The 23,375-nt window shown below is 47.0% G+C and overlaps 1 protein-coding gene across 5 annotated transcripts in view; it reads left to right on the forward strand.

The window, feature by feature from the left end:
* Positions 1 to 23,375, forward strand: part of DAB2IP (DAB2 interacting protein) — a 613,541-nt gene that overhangs the window by 131,847 nt on the left and 458,319 nt on the right. Inside the window, exon 1 of one of the 5 annotated variants that reach the window (XM_075578974.1) lies at positions 21,128 to 21,297. The exons of the other annotated variants lie outside the window; for them this stretch is intronic. The gene's annotated coding sequence lies outside the window, so the exon portion shown is untranslated. Of the gene's footprint in view, positions 1 to 21,127; positions 21,298 to 23,375 lie in introns of those variants that run through there. 5 annotated transcript variants of the gene reach the window in all.

Consider the following 23,375-nt stretch of genomic DNA (forward strand, 5'->3'; position numbering starts at 1 on the left):
CTCGTGGCGCACCAAGTGCTTCTGTTGGGTGGTGATTTACCACCGGGAGGACAAGCGAGAACGACTCCTCGTTACACAGATGGGTGTGACGCTTCCCTAAGAGCGCAAATGCTATATTTTATCTACAAATCCGTAAGAGTAATACCTGGCTTTGTTTTTATTTCTATTAAACCAACAGTGTTCTGCTATGGGCGGTTTTGTGCTGTTTTTTCTTTTCTCTCACTATCTAACACTAGAGAGGACTGAGACGCCTCTAATTAAAACTGCATACCACCCGTACAGGAGAAGAAAAAGGGCCCTTTTAGGATTGTTCTACTCAAATAGGAGCAAATCTCCTCTAACATGTTTTTCTCTCTCATAACTGTGTATAGTTTACTCACAAAACAAAATAGTCGGCTTTTATTTTCCAAGCACTTATTATAGTGCACGTTTTTTGCACATAATATATATTAATATATAACACGTTTTATATATCACCACACCAACCTAGATTAAAGGAGCAAATGCTGCCCAAAAATGTTACCCCCTAGGTGGGAAGCAGGGGGTGTCTGGGGCTGAACCCCATGAATTTCAGCTCTGGGGACCCCCTGCTTTCTGAGATACTTGCCTCCAGTAGGGGGTGCCTGTAGCAGCTGTGCAGGTTTAAAGCTCCCGGTCACATGGGCCAATAGAAATCCGAAAGGGATGATGTCACGGCTGCCTATTGGCTCGCGTGACGCGGGAGCTTTAAAGTCGCCATTTCAATAGCCCCCACATATCCCGTCACCACTTACGGAGGTCTCTCGGGAAGCAGGGGGTCCCTGGAGCTGAAATGAACGCAGTTCAGCTGCGAAGACCCCCCCCCCCCCCTCCCACCCCCGGCTTCAATCCTATAACCCTACAAAGGTGTGCAGGATTGCTGCTTTCATGAAAACATGTAGACTCATCCATTCAAATTATTATTAATATCATTTATTTGTGTGGCGGCAACATGTTCTGTAGCGCAGGACAATGTGGGAGGGAGGAAATACATTGTATGACAAAAGAATGCATATGTGTTAAGAAAAACCACGACAGTAATGAGGAAAGCCTTGTACCAAGGAGCTTACAGTCTAAACACAAATGATGCTAGACAGTTGTTGATCTTCCAGTAAAAGCGCCGAACCTCTTCACAACGCTTCATGAGCAATGAAATCACTTGAACTTGATGGATCTGTGTCTTTTGTTCAACCTCATCTACTATGTAACACACCAAAGGGTTAAGGTAACATAATAATGGCCCTGAGAATTAAAACGTTGATTTTTATCAGCGGCCTAATGAAAGTGGTTTAGACTTCTGTCTAAATCCTGTTTGCTTTAGGGACCGGCGCTATTTCCTCTTCCCCCCGGACTGGTTTATTTACGGGAGTGACAACAAGTGTGGAATCCGTGTGCTCAGCAAAAAAAACGCAGTACAGAGCCACGTTATCGTTCAGTCCAGGAATTACCCCATCCTCCTCATCCAAATATCTAACAATCTGCAGAGGCCGGGTGTGGGTGTTCTTCGGATCATGCGCACGGCTTAGGTCCTAGGTCAAAAACGAGCATACTTCACGGAACCCGGGGTTTCAACTTTATAGAGAAGAGTTTGCGCTTGAAATTAACCCCGTGGGTGCTGAAAGGATCGGCAGCATAATAACCTTCACATTCCTATGATTTGCACCATAAACCTGATTTTGATGGCTTCGGCAACCACAAAAATGAAAAATACATTGATTTGGAGTTGTGTTTAATCTGCCAGAAAGGGCGTAGAGAATTTTTTCTTAAGGTTGTGTCCAGGGTCAGCGCTTATGCGTTGACCCGTGCTGAGGTTGCGCTCACGCTCGGCACTGAGCCCCTGCAGCCGCAATGAGAGCGACTTTAGCAGGGGCTCGCTTACGCAAGCGTGCGGAAGCGTAAGTCGTACCAAAATTTTAAATTCAAGCGCTCAAGGGAGCGCAGGGCCGGTCATGTGAGCGTTTCGCCCAATGAGGGCGAACCTGCTCCGTGACGTCACTGGTATGAAACAAAAATTGTGAGGCGCTTCCAATAAAGGTGTGATAAATATATAAATATATAGTGATAAATTAAATAAATATATACATATAAACAGTGTTCAAAAATAGTGATAATACTAGTAAAGTTCGCTGCTCAACCCTCTTAGGAGAAGATCCAGTTCCTCCTCTCTTGACTGTTTGGAAGAAGCTTGTGGGGAGCGCAGAATTTCACCATATAAAAGGAATGAAATAAATAATAGTGTAATATGTCCAAACACCTGTAACAATGTATATGGGGATCGAGATTAAGAACTCACATTCTCCCAGTTAAATGGGAGAATGTGAGTTCTTAATCTCGATCCCCATATACATTGTTACAGGTGTGTGGACATATTACACTATTATTTATTTCATTCCTTTTATATGGTGAAATTCTGCGCTCCCCACAAGCTTCTTCCAAACCGTGACGTCACTGGCCCGCCCCCAGACGGCGCGCGGACCAAGGCCAGGGAAAGCACCCGCTTTCCCTCAGCCTCCGTGCGCCTCAGCGCGGCTGCAGTCCTATGGATGCAGCCTAAGACTTTGCAGTGGATTGCCGTCACTGACTGCAGTATTTTTCTAGCTCTCTATTTCATTAGCAAAATATAATTCTAACAATTGCAATCATTATTTATAAAAACAAATAGCACATTTAAAAAAAAAAATATTAACATGTGGCAGTAATGTTTTAACACGGAGTGAGGTCAAGTGACTGCAGCGGCCATTTTGGAGGAAACAGAGGAGGCAGGATCATCCTCCTCGTGTACTCACTGGTTAGATCTACGCTATAAAAAAAAACACACCATCCCTGGGCATTACATAGTGACTATGTCCTGAGGCACGCAAGGGGTTAAAACATAAGTGTTTGCCCCCTCAAATATTTGTATTCTTAACAGCTAGAATCTATAATATCTATGGCTAGATTGACCAGCCGAAATAAGTGCCTTGGGCATGTAAACTGGGAAAGGTGCCACCGGCGCTTCCACTAAGGTAAATTCCCCACGAGAGGCGGGAGATTTAAACATCCATTTTGTTTCCCCTTTACCGGACGCAACCTTTACAGGTATCTCTGGAACCAGGGTGTTCCCGGAGCTGAAACGAACGCGGTTCACCTCAGGGAATCCCCTGCTTCCCTTCCATGTAAAAATGTAAAAAAAAAAGGGATGGGGGAGGGTTTGAAAAACCAATAAATCGAGCAGTGGTCCTTTAAGTTAACTGTGATTGCATGTGTAAATCAATAACGCCCAAACCGCCAATACTGTTGTATCCAGATCACCAACCCTAAGCATACTGTAGCATTCAGAGGCCAGTTGGTTAGTTGAACCATTTGCTGCAGTGGCTCGAAACGCATCGACCTGTCAATGAAAGGGTTAAAAAAAAAGTACAAATCCTCACATTCAGAGACTTTGTTACTGAAGGCAGCAAACTGAACAGCAACTTATCAATGGCAAAAAGTAGCATGCTGTGTGGGGATCCATCAGAGGACCCAACGCACAGGTTGCAGTACCGATTCACTGTTTCAGTGCCGGGGGACCCGGCAGCATCGGAGTGGCACAGGTCCGCCAGCACTTCTGCGTGGTGTGACCGCTCCTGGTGCCTGGATGGTGGAAGCGGGCGTTGAGGCAATGCCACCTCGGGTTGGCCGTTTTTGTGGGAGCCGCGAGCCTGATCTGCCTCCATAAAACGAGCATTGTGCCTGGTATATATCGTACTCGCGCCTCCGACGTGCCGGGTACGTCAAAAGGGCACTGCAATGGTTCCTACTTTAATCCTATGTCTCTGAGGCTAGGTCCCCATTGCCGATGGCGGGCGCTGCAGGGACAAGAGCTGCCCCTCAATGGGGCCGGGCCCACTACCAGGGATGGCCGCCGCGCGACCAGATTTTTCTGAAGACAGAAAAACTGTCTTCAGAACTGGCGACGGAGTGCTGGCTGCGCCCCCCGGAGATTCAGCCAATCAGGGTGAATGTGCCAGGTGACATCATGGCCACGCCCCCATCTTTCCCCCTGCAGCTCTGCACAGACCGGGGAATAGAGCTACACGCGCCGCCTGCACGGCGCTGACAGCGTGGCCGTAGCCTAAGCATCAATGTTTGCTGCGATTATTAGAAGAGGTATAGGACACATTACTCAGTGGGATGGGACATCTCACGCTACCATTTAGCCTAAGATAAGTGGTTAGCGTTAGCGGTTAACTTTTGGATCTGGTACGGGCTTAAGCTTTTTAGGGTACGGTTGGGGATTTCGGTTGAGTTAAAGTTAGGGGTATTAGGGTAAGAGTTGAGATTTTTAGAGTAAAGATAAGCGTTACCATTGGGGTTTTAGGGTATGGAGATAAGGTTAAGGGCTTTTAGGGGAAGGGGTAAGGTTAGGGGGCTCCCCTTGCGGTGTAACGGCCGGCGGCTAAATATCACAGCGTAGTGACTGCGGCGAGATGTCCTAGACCAAGGGTGCGCAAGCTTTTTTTTTGTTTGCGCACCCCTGTCTGTTCTCCCCCCTGCTTGTGCCCCCTCCCACCCTCCCCTTCCGCTCTCTGGCATCGCGCCGCGTTGTCATAGCGATGCATCGCCGAAGAGCCGGTAAGAGGGAGTTACAGATGCCTCGCGCCTCCCCACCGGCATTTAATTGAAATGCTGCGGGGAAGAGCGGGGGGCCTCTGTAAATGCTGCGCCCCCCAGTTTGCGCACGCCTGTCCTAGACCACTACCCAGTACACATATTATAATGGGATGTATCAAATCATTTTAGCATCAGAAAACTCCACCAAGTCTAAGTTACAGTCAATTCTGCAACCAAACATGACGCAAAAAAACCAATGTTGTGCTTTGATATCAGAATGGCCACAGAAATGTTTTAAATAGATGGCTGATGGACAGAGGAATACTGTAGTTAAATCATTTTTACAGTGTCCGCTTAATAGTCATTAATATGTCTACAGGAATAACTTGTGACCTTTTCAATGACTTCTGCTGATATGATGAGGCTTTGTCACGTCAATTGAAATATTTCCTAAGATTGGAGTTGACATGCAAATGATTTCCAGTGTCAGCTGATTATTTCATTGCACTTGTCTCATCACTTACTGTGACCTGGTACTGATTGGGTCGCCTGAAATGATGCCACCTACAGTACCTCTTAAGATAGTATAGGACTAGTACAAGATATGAACAGTCCCCTTGTATACAGTGCATTAGATAAAAGATATTTGATATAACACAGTGTTCTTTGGAGCTTATCCAGATAGCTTTAAAACACATTTCTAAGGATATTTCTCCCCCCCCCACCTCCCCAGGAGCCTATATGAGTTTAACTTCTATAATTTTAGTCTCTTACCCCCAAAATATGTATTTTTTTAATTTTATTTATTTTTTAAGGTTTTTTTTCTAGTGTTGAAAAAACATAATTTTCTTGATGTCTAATTTTCCCGAGGTTGCCATGTTAGCCAGCAGTGGGCTCTGCGAAAAAACGCTTCATGTTAACATCCCGTACACTTAATATTTAAAACACTTAGATCTCTGGAACGGAGCATCTGATTTAAAATCATTAAAAACAGCAGCGAAAGGACAAGAAGAGATTTCTTAAAGTACTGTAAGTACAAAAAACAAACGTGATCTCCATATTGGCTTTTAATACTTTGCAAAAAAAAAAAAAAGTCTTTCCTTGAAGTTTTACTATATTTCGTTTCACGAGAAAAAATTAGCAAATTTCACCTGGTTTTCCCATTTTTGTGAATATTTAACACATATATCTATGCTTAAGTAGTAGGGGGTAGCAGACACAGGCCAGAATTCCTCAGCCCGCCTCCACGCACACCTCCTGAAATTACCACCTCTTCAGTACAGGAGAATGAATGGGATTTTTGATTGTCCTTGAGATAGGTCATTGTGTATAGTTACAATGCATACCTAGCACAATAAATCATACAAAGCAATCAGAATATTGTGGCAGGACGCAGGGGATATGTAAAAACAAGCCCAGTTGGAAAACAATAATTAATTAAGCAGCATATACTTCTGCTGTGCTGCAAGAAGCAAATAAGTAATACTCCCAGAAGATGCTGCATTGTTCAGAATTGCAGTCAATAATTAATTTATCATGTCTTAGTAGCCTCTCGATTCCTCTTACTGTCAGAGGTGCGGCAATGTCACAATAGGCTCATAATCTGCATCTTTTTATGACGTGTGCGTGTGTATATATATATATTAAGGTTATGGTGGGTAAAAAAAGTGACAAAAACCCTCCACAGTAAAGCAAATAGCAACTGTAAATATTCTTGTATGTTCATTTGCATGTCTTAGGCCTCGTCCATGTTGTGTGCTTGCGAAAGCGTGCTGACGCGCGCTCCCGCTCAGCACTGAGCCCTTACAGCCGCAATTGGAGCGGCTTTAGTAGGGGCTCACCTGCGCTTCCGCAAGTCTTAGGGAAATTTAAAATTCCCCCGCTTGCCGGCGAGACAGGCCGGTCACGTGAGCAGTTCGCCCAATGAGGGCGAACCAGCTCCGTGACGTCACTGGTCCGCCCCCGGCCAGTGACGCTCCCGCCCACGGACCGCCCCCCGAACACTGCTGAGAGCGCTTGCGGTAAGCAACCGCAAGGCCAGGGAAAGCACTCGCTTTCCCTGAGCCTCAGCGCGCCTCAGCACGCCAGTGGTAAGCGTGTCCGAGGCCTTAGACAGGTCTGCAACCCTGTCTTTCATAATTATCGCCCAACACACAGCGCTTCCACTGCAGCAAGGGATTCTGGGAAATTACATGCAAATGAGCACACAGTGCCACCTTTTATCTCAAGCTCCTATTACAGAGCAACACTATATATATATATATATATATATATATATATACACACAGTGTTCGACAATTAATGATAACCACACGCCTGTGGCGAGTGGATTTAGGCCGCTGCTGCGGCTCTATGAATTCCCCTGCTCGCGCCAATTTAAAAAAAAAAAAAAAAAGTAATCCCCCACCCTGATTGGCCTGACGCGGGGAAGAGGGCCAGCTGGCAGCTCTGGGTCAGCCCCAACCCCCCCTGCCCCCAATCCCCGCTTGCTGTCCATGCACTTCTCCTCCGTCCCACGCTCTGTTAATGGGAGCGGGGAAGGCGGGGGGGCAGGCTGGGGATATCCCGCGGCTGCTGCTGACCAGGCCCTTCCCCTCCGTCCCACGCTCTGGTAATGGGAGCGGGGAAGCAGGCTGGCAGCAGACTGCGCATGCGCACACGGACGCGCACATTTCTCATGGGGATGTTGGTGTTGCCGTGCGGCTGTCCTCCGCTGGCCCTGATCCGGTTGCCCGACCCCCCCGCCTGGCTACCCGACCCCCCCACCTGGCTGCCCGACCCTCAGCTGACATGTGGAGGACAAGGCCTGGATGAACAGGTGGGCCACCTCCCTTTTCTATGAATACCCACCTAGTGTGTGTGTCTGTGTGTGTGTCTGTGTGTCTCTGTGTGTGTGTGTGTCTCTGTGTGTGTATCTCTGTGTGTACGTGTGTGTGTGTGTGTGTAGGATACCAGAATACCAGAAGTGTCACCCCACCCCATCACCCCATCACCCCATCACCCCATCACCTCTCTCTCTCTCTCTCTCTCTCTCTCGTCACAATCATACTACAAGCAAGCAAGTTGCCCTGAGAGTGGGAGATGCTATGGAGTGAGCTTTTAACCATTTAAATGTGGGAGGGGGTAAGCTTCAATTAGGTAGGAGGTTGCCACCCTCCAATCAGCTAAGACTAGCTGAAAAGAATTGTAAAACATACTGGACACCTAACAAGCTCCTATTGAACCCCCAAAATAACCACAACATATATATAAGCATATGAGTGTCACAGAGGAGTGCTACTGAGCATGGCAATATATATTTAAAACCAGAGATAGAACATAAAACACAGACAGAGCTCAGTGCACATCCAGTGAAACTCATACACGTTACAGTTCCTAAATATATATGTATAAATATCTATTAAATAAAATGGTCTTTTAGTTTAACATTTTTGGCCAAAATTGTTGTAAGCCCCTGAGCCACTGCACGGCAGACCACATCTCAAGGGTCCCTAACACTAATATAAATTCTTAATAACCTGTGCAATACCAGGAAGAAGGATTTATAATAAATCTGTCAATATTAGTTGCAAAGTTCTAATATAATTTTTATTTATTTATTTTTCGTTCAAAAAAGTTAAATAAAACGTGATTGACACTGTAGCCTGAGGGCTTGATTTACCCTTGATCGTAACTAAAGCCCTCTCAGAACCAGGGCAAACTTTAACGAATTTTTAAACTTTGTGACCTTCAAGTCAAAACAGAAACAATGTAAAGAGGGAAATAAAATCACATCTTAGCGCTATGGAACTTTTTATTCTGTTTTGCTGCCAGGAAACCTTTCACCCCCCACTACCCCCAATATTACTCTGTGCACTTAGAACTTCAAGGAATCACTTTCATCTCCCAACATTAAATTACACTCCATTAATTACAGGAAACTCTTTCCCCCTTACCTTGAAGCACAAATGTTGCCTGGGCTTGTGTGATCCAAAGACCAAATGTGGCTGGCATGTATTTCGTACTCTAAGACATACAAGGCAAAATAGCCCAGGAAATGTATAACTTGGCACAATAGATTTGAAGCTGCGAGTGTTCTGCAACGAAGACCTTCTATTCAAACGAATAAATCTTGGAGGCATGAAAAGGATGTAATAGCTATAAACCCTTTTGTTAAAGGTTTCAGAACAGAAACCTTTAATCAACCAAGTTTCAATAAAGTTGTCTGTGGGATTTTCACCTAACAATGTAAATCTGTGAAACATTTTCAGCCCCCAAGCTGGTGGGAAAATAGGCTTTTTTGTCATCTACAGTTTCCTTTTTTGTTGTTTTATTAACCCGTTTATTGAATTCCAATAACGCTAGCACCAGCAACAGATGGCTAGAAACCGTTCTGTTTTATGCCATTCTTCTGGTATTTAATAATAAAACGTATTATTATTATTAGTAGCACTTTTCTCCCAATGGGACTCAAAGCTTCACAATTACAGTATAGCGCGCGGTACGCAGTACATAGGAATTTTTACAGACACAGATTTGTGGGTTCGTTTGTATGTGGAGAGGGTGTGTGTTCTTAAAAATCGATTACCAATCAATTGTATTGTTTGTCTTTATTTATATAGCGCCATTAATGTACATAGCGCTTCACAGTAGTAATACATGTGGTAATCAAATAAATAACAGATAATATAAATAACAGATCATGGGAATAAGTGCTTTAGACATAAAAGTAACATTAAGGAAGAGGAGTCCCTGCCCCGAGGAGCTTACAATCAATGGGATGACAAGGGGTTTCATGGCATTGAATCTGCCATATAAGGAACTTTGCCATATTGTAATACCTTCTGCATCATTCCAATATTCTTTTCTTGATTTTAGTCCTGAAAGCCTAACTGGGAAGAGCACAATTCCTAATATTCAAGGTTTACAGTTTCCGATAGGGGATGAACGATAGGTCCAAGAACCTCAATGTGTAGACTAAGTTGCCATGGTCAGGGCCTTTTAGAAGAATCACATTTTGAACGTTCTATTCACGGTGAGTATGTGATCAAGATGGAAAAAAGAACATTGCCCAGCTAAGTGAAACGGTGCCTTCCTAGGGTATCAGCAGTGTTAAAAGCGGTCTTGCCCAAATGCTACAACATATTAGATTGTAAGCTCTTCGGGGGAAGGACTCCTTTTAAAAAAAGGTTACTTTTATGTCTGAAGCATTTCTTTCCATTATGTTATTTGTATTATTTGTTATTTATATGATTGTCACGTGTATTACTGCTGTGAAGCGCTATGTACATTAATGGCGCTATATAAATAATAAAGATATATACTGTATATACATACATACATACACAAAGACCGTTTGAAATTGTTCTGACCATGTCTCAGTGTGATTTACTAAACACTTCCCATCATCTTTTAAATCTAATCTGCGTCTCCCAATGCCACCAATTTCTTCATTTGCATGCAATTCAGCAACAGATTGTGTTTTATACAGACTGGAAGATCCTCCCCCAGTACAACATGTAAGAGCAATTTGTACTAAAACGGGGCGAGTCTTTTTGCTTAAGCTAGGAGTTTATATGCTGTTTACTATGAATTGCTGACTGGTCCAAAAAGTAGCGCGAACTTGTCAGATTCCGTTAGTTTGCTCGTAAACGTATATTTGACCGTGGTATGATAAGCTTTGTTTTATTGTGTATACGAAAGCAGGGGTGCTCAGCTCCAGTCCGCAAGCCCCCCCACCCCCCTCACAGGTTAGGTTTACAGGATATCCCAGCTTCAGCACAGGTGGCTCAATCAATCCGTGCTTCAGCACAGGAGGCTCAATCAGTCCCTGCTTCAGCACAGGTGGCTCTGATTGAGCCACCTGTGCTGAAGCAGGGATATCCTGAAACCTGACCTATTGGTGGGGCTTGAGGAATGCAGTTGAGCCCCCGTGTACTAAAGTAAGGTAGAAGTGATGCCTTTAATGGCTAAATAATGGTTTAAAAAAAAAAAAAAATAAGGCAAGGTTTTCAGGACCACTAAGGGTTCCTTCTGCCTGCAGATTTCCACCTGAGGAGGAAGAGATCCTAGTTGTCCTAAAAGCTTGCAATCTTTGTAACCATTAGTTAGCTAATGTAGGTATCAATTCTACCTTACTTTTATTTACAGGCTAACGGTACCATCCCATATCACTGTGTATTGAATCCCTTCTTAGATAGACACACACAATACCCCTGTAAGCTCAAAACCCAGACCCACAACTCCATATCTTTATATACTATATTAGTGAAAGCACTGTATGTTTGCCTGCCTGCCTGCATGCATGCATGCCTGCTGCCTGCCTGGATGTCCGGTGTCCCTAGGGGAAATCTCATTGGTCCCTTGGCCCGCCCCCGCACACCTCTCATTGGCCTGAGGCGGAGTGACGGGCCAAAGGACACACAGGGACACACACACAGGGACACACACACACACAGGGACACACACACACACACACACACACACACACACACACACACACACACACACACACACACACACGGACACACACACGGACACACACACGGACACACACGGACACACACGGACACACACACACGGACACACACGGACACACACGGACACACACGGACACATACGGACACACACACACACACACAGGGACACACACACACACACAGGGACACACACACGGACACACACACACACACACACACACGGGGCTCACAGTGTTAGCAGCACCCGCGCGCACCTCCTCCTCTCCCCGTGTCTCCCGCGCTTTCACACCGACCCCCCCCCCTCCCCCGGCGCCGCTACAGTCAGCGGGACACACACACACACTATTATTAGCCCTTCAGCGCCCCCCCCCCCACCCAGTGTCAGCGGCCGTGCGAGACCCCCCCTCTCCCCCCCCCCACACATATACATGCCCCCCCCTCCCCGGCGGGGGAACAGCCAGTGGCCAGGCAGGCTGCCTCGCGGCGCCGAGTGCCCAAGATGGTGGCGCCCGGGACACAGCGGGGGAGCGGCCACAACACGCTGCCTCCCGCCTCAGATCCACGTGGGACCTGCCGGATGGGTGAGTGAGCGGCCTTCACCTCCCCTCCACCCCCCCCCCCCCCTCCCCTCCAGTGTCAGTGTCTCCCCGATACCCCCCCCCCCGGCGCCGCTACAGTCAGCGGGGGAGCGAGCGAGCGCCCGGGACACAGCGGGGGAGCGGCCACAACACGCTGCCTCCCGCCTCAGATCCACGTGGGACCTGCCGGATGGGTGAGTGAGCGGCCTTCACCTCCCCTCCACTTCCCCCCCCCCGCTCCCCTTCCCCCCTCCCCTTCCCCCCCCCCGCTCCCCTTCCCCCCTCCCCTTCCCCCCCCCGCTCCCCTTCCCCCCCTCCGCTCCCCTTTCCACCCCCCCCTCCGCTCCCCTTTCCACCCTCCGCTCCTCTTCCCCCCCCCCTCCACCTCTTTTTCCCCTTTCCCCTCCCACCCCCTCCCACACTTCCACCCCCTCCTCTAACCCTTCCCCCCCTCCTCTAACCCTTCCCCCCCTCCTCTAACCCTTCCCCCCCTCCTCTAACCCTTCCCCCCCTCCTCTAACCCTTCCCCCCCTCCTCTAACCCTTCCCCCCCCTCCTCTAACCCTTCCCCCCCTCCTCTAACCCTTCCCCCCCCTCCTCTAACCCTTCCCCCCCCTCCTCTAACCCTTCCCCCCCCTCCTCTAACCCTTCCCCCCCCTCCTCTAACCCTTCCCCCCCCTCCTCACCCTTCCCCCCCTCCTCTAACCCTTCCCCCCCTCCTCTAACCCTTCCCCCCCCTCCTCTAACCCTTCCCCCCCCTCCTCTAACCCTTCCCCCCCTCCTCTAACCCTTCCCCCCCTCCTCTAACCCTTCCCCCCCTCCTCTAACCCTTCCCCCCTCCTCTAACCCTTCCCCCCCTCCTCTAACCCTTCCCCCCTCCTCTAACCCTTCCCCCCTCCTCCACCCCTTGCCCCCCTCCTCCACCCCTTGCCCCCCTCCTCCACCCCTTGCCCCCCTCCTCCACCCCTTGCCCCCCTCCTCCCCTTCCCGCCGCCCTTCGCCTTCATGCCCGCCTTACCGCCTCCCCACCCCGCCTCTGCCTTTCACCCGCCCTTACTCCGGCCGCCTCTGCCTTTCACCCACCGCCTCACAGCCGCTGCACGCACTCAACAGACACCCGCCACACTCGACACATACCTGCCGCCACACACACCTGCTGCCTCCCGCCCCTACGCACCGACATCACTGACCCACCGCCTCACACCCTAGCAGGACGCCCCACTCACAGACAGCACTCACAACCCACGCGCCAGCCGCCGCCGCCTCACACCCTTGCAGGACCCCCACTCACAGACAGCACTCACAACCCACGCGCCACCCGCCGCCTCACACCCTAGCAGGACCCCCACTCACAGACAGCACTCACAACCCACACACCACCCGCCGCCTCACACCCTAGCAGGACCCCCACTCGCACACAGCACTCACAACCCACGCGCCACCCGCCGCCTCACACCCTAGCAGGACACACGACTCAGATTTTTACATCACTTATGGCACCAAAATATACATTGTACTGTGGTGTGGTTACAATAAACCATTTTTATACAACATCGTATTACATTTTCTTCCATCTTTCTTTTCAATATTATTATCCAACCTTTACAACAAACAGTCACCTATTGTTCCACGATTTATAAATAATACTACCTATTACGCATTTACATCCCGGGCAACGCCGGGTCTCTCAGCTAGTACTGTATATTTACATCAAAAAAAAGCTGTGTGTGCTGTGCACACGCATAGTAAGTGAAACTTCTTTGTGTGTTGTAGCAACATATAAAGTACCAATAATATTATTACTGCTTAGAGCATGAGTAAATTTGATTGGCGGGGTCATGTTTATTGGCAGCAGTAACAGCATCAGGGATGTTGAGCGGGTGGGGGAGCTCAAAGGGGGGGGGAGCTTACAGGGGGGGGGAATAGGCACATCATTCAGGGGCGGTGTTCAGCGCATCACTGGGGTGTGTGTGTGTCAGTCAGTGTGCGTGCGTGTGTCAGAGTGTGCGTGCGTGTGTCAGTGTGCGTGTGTCAGAGTGTGCGTGTGTCAGAGTGTGCGTGCGTGTGTCAGTGTGCGTGCGTGTGTCAGACTGTGTGTGTGTGTGTCAGTGTGTGTGTGTGTGTGTCAGTGTGTCAGTGTGTGTCAGTTAGTGTGTGTGTGTCAGTCAGTGTGCGTGCGTGTGTCAGTGTGCGTGCGTGTGTCAGACAGTGTGTGTGTCAGTGTTTGTGTGTGTCAGTGTCTCAGTGTGTGTGTGTGTGTGTGTCAGTGTGTGTCAGTGTGTGTGTGTGTGTGTATGTGTGTCAGTCAGTGTGTCAGTCAGTGTATGTGTGTGTGTGTGTATGTGTGTCAGTCAATGTGTGTCTGTCTGTGTCCTGCCCCCCAGCACACTTGTCCTCCCCCCACTGAGTCCACTCGGCCCACACCCGAGACTGATTTAAAATCCCCGCGCCTGCCTTCTTGCTACACCTTTCACTCAAAAGCACCGGAAGCTCTGCGGCAGCCATCTTGCTATACCCATGGCAGCGGACGTGTGGGGGTAACGGCGGCCGTTAGGAGCGGTGCCGGCGGCGCCGCCGCATGTCACAGCAGGCGTGTGGGGGGAGGGGGATGGGGAGCCGTGACGTCACTTCCGTTTCACATTTCGCCCCCATCTCTCCCGTTTTACCCTATCAGAATAGGTGCCACTAAAGAAGTTTCACTTCAAAAGGAGTGCTACTGGGTTAGTGACAATGTATACAACGAAAGACAGAGTGCCCCAGTGCTGCATCCAACATGCCAAATCATATAGTTAAATACTTATCTGTTCTTCTATCATAAATGAGGGTCACGTAGTTACATTCTTTGGCCAAAGCATTAGCTTGCAAACCACGCCATGGTGTGCTCTCTCTTCTCAACTCCTAACTATCTCTGTGAACTTTCTCTTTATCTCTCTGATAGCGAAAGGGGTCTAAGATAGACCACAGAGCTTAGTGTCTTACCATGTGCTCTGCATTACAAAGAACCTATAAAACCAAGCCATAGGTTCTAGCTTTGCTTATTAACAATAACGATCCTAAATTAAGTGATTTTCAACACACCTGTGTCTGTTGTCTGCGTTTGGAAAGGAACAGATAACTAGAACTTCAAACTAATGGAGTCTACTTATCCAAGTGTTTCAGCTGCTAAACTGAGGTAAAACTAGTGCAATAGCAGATTTATCAGAAGAATAGAATCCAATAGAAAGCAGCAGGATATTTCTTCCATTGATCAATGTGGTGCATTTTATTCCATGGACTTTGGTCCAGATGTGCAATCAGGATGCTTTGATAATAGATGCCTTAAAGTTTAAAAGAAAAGTCCTTAAACATCACCATGGAGTTGATATGTTGTCAGTTTATGACCAGTTAGTGCAGTATTTCACATTCAGAAAAAGCCTACTTTTATATTTCAGAAGTACTTAAATAAAATGAAGAAATGGCTCGAGTCCAGGGCAAAGATTTGTCACCATCAACATCATGGTTTGTCTCGTCAAAATGTACTTTTCTGCAAAATTGCTTGAATTTTGGCAGAGCTGGGCTTTCAAGCGGCTTTGTAGTTTATATACAATACAATTCGATCTGATTGATTGCATCATTACAGAGGCTTATGGTTCGGGAGAGAACTATATTTGCTTGAATTCGACTCCTCCATGAAATCCGCAGAGCGGGACATTACAATCTCAACATGTTTACTATGATGTCAAGTGTCTCCCGATATTAAAAGGAAGATGGGACGGAGGGTTTATTCTGCGCCAGCGGTGTCCCGTGAAGTGGAATTAACAGACTGTGCCGTGCAAACTACCAGGAGTGATATGCCTGTGGAAATGTTCAAACGTTATTGCCGTTCTGGATCATAAGCCATATGATGCCTTTGACGGCATATATCAAATATGTTTACAGTCGCTATAATATTCCTACCCCGGTCATCACTACCCTTCTTTAAATCCTGTATGTTACTGGCTGGCAAAAAAAATTGCATTATGCATATCGGTGTAAGCTTTTCTATTGGAATCTATAAAAACGAAGTTCTCATTAATTATTCATTATGGGGAAACAACAGAATTCGAGTTAAGCCTGCTCACCGTCAAATGACTGCCCCATTGATTGCAAGTGACTGCCTACTCCAGCTGATGCCACGTTCTTAGGGGGGTAATTATATATATACACACACACACACACACACACACACACACACGGCATTTCAGCCGATACTCCCAATAGACTCCAGTAGGGATTTTGGTCCAAAAATGACCCCTTTGTGGTAAATATTATTTATTTATAAAAAAAATTACCAGGAAATAATACATTTAGAGTTACCTCTCGTTTTTAAGTATGTCCTGGGCACAGAGTTATAAAAGATACATGGTTACATTAAAAGAACAGGATTATACAGTCAATTCACAGACATTGGGTATGTGACATTGCGGACCATTTGAATAAACCCTATGAAACAAATATGCTACAGCATAAAGGGATAGTTACAGGGCCGCAGACAGCTTTCCCAGGGCCCAGGACTAACGTTTCCACTGGAACCCTCCACCCACGTGTCGGCCTTGTGAGAGCCCCCCCTGGTTTCTTACACCCCCTTCTCACACACTTCCTCTCTCTCTCCCTCTCTCTCCCCCTCGGATGGGCCTGCTGGAGCAGCATGGCCAGTACAAGGCAGAGACCATGAGGCCTGGGGAGGGAGGGACAGATGGATGGTGCCAAGGGGAGGGCCCGGCTTGCCTGCAGGAAAGGGGAGGGCCCGGCGTGCCTGCAGTAAAGGGGAGGGCCCGGCTTGCCTGCAGGAAAGGGGAGGGCCCGGCTTGCCTGCAGGAAAGGGGAGGGCCCGGCTTGCCTGCAGGAAAGGGGAGGGCCCGGCTTGCCTGCAGGAAAGGGGAGGGCCCGGCTTGCCTGCAGGAAAGGGGAGGGCCCGGCTTGCCTGCAGGAAAGGGGAGGGCCCGGCTTGCCTGCAGGAAAGGGGAGGGCCCGGCTTGCCTGCACAGAGTGGAAACTTGTAGTGTTGCCTACGGGGAGGCTGGGCCCCTTGACTGGGCGGGCCCGGGACAGAGTACCAGTACTCTCTCTCTCTCTCTCTCTATTTATTTATTTTCTCTGAGGAACTAAAGCTATGTTCCCTAAATCAACAACCTTCCCCCCCACCCCCCGCCCGAAGCCTATTGGTTAGTATAATTGTTAGTGTTAAAAATCATTATTTTCTTAATATCCAGCTTCCGAGGTAACCATAGTAACCTTTGGACGGCACTGGGCACTCTCCGGAGGATGAGGAGCGCGCTCCATTTTAACTGCCCGGACACTACATATTGCAAACGATTTGAAAAAATAAATAAAAAAACAGCATCTGTAAGGGGGAGAATAAGTCCCTGAGTAAGAATTAAAACGGCCCCCAAAAACATGGCTATCAGCGGGTACCACTGCTTTCAAGGTCCAACACTCCAACTAGAACAAACATTTGTCTGGAATAAGGGTTTGTTAAAAAAACAAACAAAAAAGGTTTCAAAACACTGCGCGGCAATGGGTTTGAAAACAAATACATGTACTGCAGCTTATAATGCTGGGGCCCTGGTGCCTTCGCGCGCGCGGAGGCTGTGAGGTAAGAGAGTGCTTTCCCTTGCCATAGTGGACGGGCTGTGGGGGGCATTCCTAGGGGGGGGGGGGTGTCACGGAACTGGTTCGCCCTCATTGGGCGAACCGCTCACGTGACCGGCCTGTCGCGCCAAGAAATCAGTTTGAACTGATTTCTTGCGCAATGTCCCCCTCCCACTTCCGCGCGCACGCCACATGGACGCGAACACTGCCTTAAGGCAGTCTGTTCGCTCAGCGTGCGGATGCCTCCTCCCGGTCTGTGGTACCATGGCCCCAATAAACACGCAAACCTTAATTTTCAGCTATCAGTTGTTAGGAGGTTAGTGGCCCCTCCCCTCAGGGTTTAAGCTCGCCCCTCCCCACTTTCTAAGTTAGCAGGTCTTTTTCATGTTCCTGTGTTTGGACAGACCCAATGTTGTCATTCTCCCTCCAAATAGCGGTAAATGAGAATTTTAATCAGGTAGTGTTAGGACCTGCCTTGATGTGGCTTGCAGGCTTATAACTAAATGACCCCTTTTCAAGAGAATATATAAGTATTTCCCTGTGTATTTTTGTCACATTGGATGTAGCATTGGGCTTTTGTACCGCAGCTTGTCAGAAGCGTTCGACGATGTGCTTTATGCATAGAATATCGCACAATATCTTTGCTACTAAAATGTCCTTGTTATTCTTTAGAACGGTCTGTGATTCACAGCTAAGCACGTAGTATCTGAACACTAGATAAAGCTATTCATACAGAAAGAATGTTCTCTCTGAGAACCATGTACTTTAGCAGACAATAAGAGCATTATATGAATCATTTGAGATACAGTGAGGCATTTATCACATAAATAAAGTTGATTTTAGCTTTAAGTGGCTTCTTCGAATCATAGTTTCCCCGAGAGCGTTTGATACTTCTGTTTCATTTTATCAAGAGGAGAGTCTTGTACTTCTGCATAATGAAAATAGGCTTTGCAATTACACCCCTCCCTTCTCGCCATGTCTCTACGTTCTTTTCTCCTCATAAACCCTCTTCGGATAAATCCAATTACTTCTTCTAGATATCGAGCTTAATTATCATAATTAATCTGTTTCAGTCTTTGCAGGATGATGATTATTCTGTTAAAACATGATTAAACCAAAATCATAAGGTTCCTGGTTGCCTGACTTTCCTGCTAATTGCAAGGAACTATTTCAAAGTGCTGTCATGTTTTTTCCCCCCCCGCTAATTTGTCGTAATATTTTTAGTTCAGACCAATTAAGTCTAATTTATTGTAATACTCAATAGAGTTCGGGGCCATGTGTCCGAAGCATCACTGAGCGGTCGCATTTAGCACAAAGCTAACGATAGGCACACACAATATTGCTTCCTGTGTTATAAATACATTGTAGACCAGGGGTGGCCAACTCGAGTCCTCAAGGGCCACCAACAGGTCAGGTTTTCAGGATACCCCTGCTTCAGCACAGGTGGCTTAATCAGTGGCTCAGTCAAAGACTGAGCTTCTGAGCCACCTGTGCTGAAGCTGGATCTGATTAAGCCACCTGTGCGGAGGAGGGATAGCCTTAAAACCTGACCTGTTGGTGGCCCTTGAGGACTGGAGTTTTCCACCCCTGTTGTAGTAGGTTTAACATTTTAACCCTTTTGGTGCCCCAGAACTATGTTACTACTACGTAATGGGGGCTGGCACTCCGGAGACCCCGTGACGTAATGACGACATCATGCTCAAAGGGATTTTTTTTTTCTGGCTTCGATTCCGTCCTGCGTTTCCATGGAGCGCAGGACGCAATGTAACCAGTGAGGAAACGGAGGGTGGCGCCTCTTCTGTTTCCTCAAAAATTGGCCTCAGTTACTTGACTAATGTGCCGGAGGGGCCGTGGTCCTTTGACACGCCAAGGGGTTAAAGGTGCATGCCACGTAAATCTTCCACCCCTTTTCAATAGGCAGTCTCTGAAGCTGAACCACGTGGATTTTAACCCCCCTCCCCGGCTTCCTGAGATACTTACGCCGTGGGGTGTGCCCATTACATCCTGGTTCTTAAACCTCCCGGGCCAATAGGAAGCCACGACAGGTGACGTCACGGCTTCCTATTGGCGTGAGAGCCACGTGAAATTCAAAACTCAATTTTGTCCCCCCAGTGTCACCGATGTCAACTGCTTGTGTCAGACAGAGTTATGCAGAGATATCCTCGTTTATACATTAAGACATCTTTTTTTCATATCTCTTTCAATAAAGTAAACTCCATATCTACAAACCAGTGCTAAACCATAAAACACTGGGCAGCCTATTCAATTGAATGGGCTGTATATGGTCTTACTATGCCATAATGTGTCTTCTGATTTAGCAACGCTTGGTAGATATGACTTTTTGCACATTTTTCAAATCTTGCTAATAAAATATTGACATGTCTCAGCTTTTTCTCACATCAAAGGGAGTAAACAGTGGAAATCGAACAGGTACTGCGGCCGTTTGGGAATCATTGCACTCACCTGTGAAAAGCTGTGAAAACGTAAACATCTGGTGAAAAAGAACATCTTATACTAGAGCAGGAGTGGGCAAAAATCGAAAATACTGAGGAGCCAGACAGATTTTTTAGAAGCCGTTTTAAGCGGGTGGGGCGTGTTCTGACTTACACTCCTGTCACAGAGTGTGTGTATCTGTGACATGCTGACACACACTGTGACACACACACACACTGTGACACACACACACTGTGACACACACACACTGACAGACATGTCTCCCCCTGCCACAGTGTGATATGAGAGCAGGGGGTCCTGGAGCACTCTGTCTTGCGTCACCCCCAGCCCTCTCGCGCCTCTGCGGCCCGCACTGGGGCTGCGGTGACTGGTCAGTCCTCACTGCGGCCGGTCAGCGCGCCCACAAATCTGCATTGGGCATGGAAGCCAGAGAGCGCTGCAGTCCCTCCCTGTTCTAGAGACTTGCCTTTCTTTATGTAACCTGCTGTCTGCGCTCATTGTACTAAAGATACACAAATAGAATTAGTGCAAAGACCAGAAAGTGATTCAATATGTTTTTTGAGTATGTACCTTTTTATTCTGGATAAGTAGTTTTTGCTCACGCACAAGGCTCATTCACCTTTAAATGTAATCTTTTATTGCAATCCATTTTCCAATGTACATATGCACTCTTTTTTTTTTTTTTAATATACACACATATACTATATTTTTTTTAGGGGTAGACTGAATTATCATAAACAATGAATGCATTTTGAATTTAAATCCAATATATATAGTTCCCAGTTATATAGCGCCTTTTCTATTTTTTTTTCTTTTTAATTCTGGATAAGACTAAATGCACTTTTAATAACAAATTGAATAGAAAATAAATGGACTTCCTGTATTCCATTTGTGAGTATTCAGACAAAGTGCCCCCAAATAATAAATGACATCTCCTATCTCAATTTGCATTTTTGCTTGTAAAAATAGTGACAGCTATTTTTCTGCTCCCACGTTCAATCCTTCTCTATTACTGGTAATTCATTAATGCAGGACTTTATTAGTAATAAAAGCAGAGGCTGTTTGTTATAAAAAGTATAGCAATAAAGTGCGAGTCGGCAGACAGTTTGTCCTGGCATAACATTACTTTGCCTATTTATCACTTGTCAGGTTTGCTTATTACTTTAGTAAAACACATTTAATGGTGTTCAGTCAATTTAAATATATAAATTAGTGTCTGGAGAGCACAAATCCTATTACAATATTACTGTATTTAGCTGGCGGTGTTTGGGATAACACGAACGTGTAACAAGCCAGATAGAAGGTGGGAGCCACACTCCACTTTTTCTCACTGTTCCTTACAAATACTGTATTCTGCAAATAGAGACGCCGCTTGTGGTGCATTCACATGTCTCAGACGGATCTGCAACCCTGTCTTTCCCCATTATCTCGAAGGCCGAGGCCCCGCTGTGTCCGGCGACGCGCGCAACCGTGTGTGCGCTACTCACAATCACCCGATAGCCTCACGCACCGGATGACGTCACAGCTTCCTATTGGGGCGCAGGAAGCTTTGAAACTCATCCACTATGGGATCCCTGCTAGCAGAGCGGAAAGGCGCCTACTAAGGAGGTAAGTATATCTTCAAGCAGGGGGTCACTGGAGCTGAAGTTAACGAGCTTCAGCTCTGGAGACCCCATTCCTATGTTAAAAAAAGAAAAAAATGCGGGAACAGAAACCAATCGCCTGCTTGTGTTGCCTCTGTAAAGTCAGTGTTTTGCACCCAATTGATGCATTACCAACTTTTCTATCAAACAACATCTGTAACTATCGATTTACTCATCTGAAAATACACAGCCCTCACATATATGATGCAGGAACGGCGACAAGCAGATCCTAATGGTCATGTTTATGCAAACTTCTCTTGTGCAAATTGGCAACATTCCCCGCAACATTGGCATCATGCTTTAGACAGTGTTTTTTTAACCTGTTTTTGGTTTAGGAACCCTATAATTATATTGTGACATTCTGCAGAACCCCCAACCCTCTCTAATAGCGCGTCAGATGCATTGTAAGGAACCCCTATGTAATAGTGCGTCTGAGATCAGAGGCATTGTAAGGAACCCCTATGTAATAGCGCGTCTGAGATCAGAGGCATTGTAAGGAACCCCTATGTAATAGCGCGTCTGAGATCAGATGCATTGTAAGGAACCCCTATGTAATAGCGCGTCTGAGATCAGAGGCATTGTAAGGAACCCCTATGTAATAGCGCGTCTGAGATCAGATGCATTGTAAGGAACCCCTATGTAATAGCGCGTCTGAGATCAGAGGCATTGTAAGGAACCCCTATGTAATAGCGCGTCTGAGATCAGATGCATTGTAAGGAACCCCTATGTAATAGCGCGTCTGAGATCAGAGGCATTGTAAGGAACCCCTATGTAATAGTGCGTCTGAGATCAGAGGCATTGTAAGGAACCCCTATGTAATAGTGCGTCTGAGATCAGATGCATTGTAAGGAACCCCTATGTAATAGCGCGTCTGAGATCAGAGGCATTGTAAGGAACCCCTATGTAATAGTGCGTCTGAGATCAGATGCATTGTAAGGAACCCCTATGTAATAGCGCATCTGAGATCAGAGGCATTGTAAGGAACCCCTATGTAATAGTGCGTCTGAGATCAGAGGCATTGTAAGGAACCCCTATGTAATAGTGCGTCTGAGATCAGATGCATTGTAAGGAACCCCTATGTAATAGCGCGTCTGAGATCAGAGGCATTGTAAGGAACCCCTATGTAATAGTGCGTCTGAGATCAGATGCATTGTAAGGAACCCCTATGTAATAGCGCATCTGAGATCAGAGGCATTGTAAGGAACCCCTATGTAATAGTGCGTCTGAGATCAGATGCATTGTAAGGAACCCCTATGTAATAGCGCGTCTGAGATCAGAGGCATTGTAAGGAACCCCTATGTAATAGTGCGTCTGAGATCAGAGGCATTGTTCTTCTCTATTTGGTAAAAAAAATGTTTTAAATTACCAGAAAACTGCATGGAACCACTGTTGAAAAACACTGCTTTAACCAAGGGTTATTTTATTTGACTACTGTATATAGAATAGTCGGAAGTGTATTACGTGAATGCTTCATAACGCAGGTGTATTGTATAATGTGATAGTGCAGTATGAGAGCTCTGCCGTTCATAGGATATCACAATAGTCTTTTAAGTCTAGTGAAAAAATAGCACGTACTGCTTTGTGCTTGCATATATTTGGTATTACATTTGGAAATTGTGCAGAAGCAGCCAGCGTAAATACTAACAGATGCGCTGCAACTCACATGGGAAAACGTAGAGACCTCCCATAGTGCCCTTATATATACAGACCTGACCACATAGTGTGCAGTCCCACTGGGTGGCCAACTCCAGTCCTCGAGGGCTACCAACAAGTCCGGTTTTACAGATATCCCTGCTTCAGCATAGGTGGCTCAATCAGTCCCTGCTTCAGCATAGGTTGCTCAATCAGAGGCTCAGTCTTTGACTGAGCCTCTGATTGAACCACCTGTGCTGAAGCTGGAATATCCTGAAAACCTGCCCTGTGGGGAGGGCTTGAGGACTGCAGTTGAGCACCCCCGGCCTGTGTCACCTATGGGTCTAAATGACCGGATGGTCTGTCTAGGAAAGACTCCCCCGGGGAACAGGTGGGGCAAAACCAAAAAAC

The sequence above is a fragment of the Ascaphus truei genome, chromosome 21, assembly GCF_040206685.1.
Source record: "Ascaphus truei isolate aAscTru1 chromosome 21, aAscTru1.hap1, whole genome shotgun sequence".
NCBI lineage: Eukaryota > Metazoa > Chordata > Amphibia > Anura > Ascaphidae > Ascaphus > Ascaphus truei.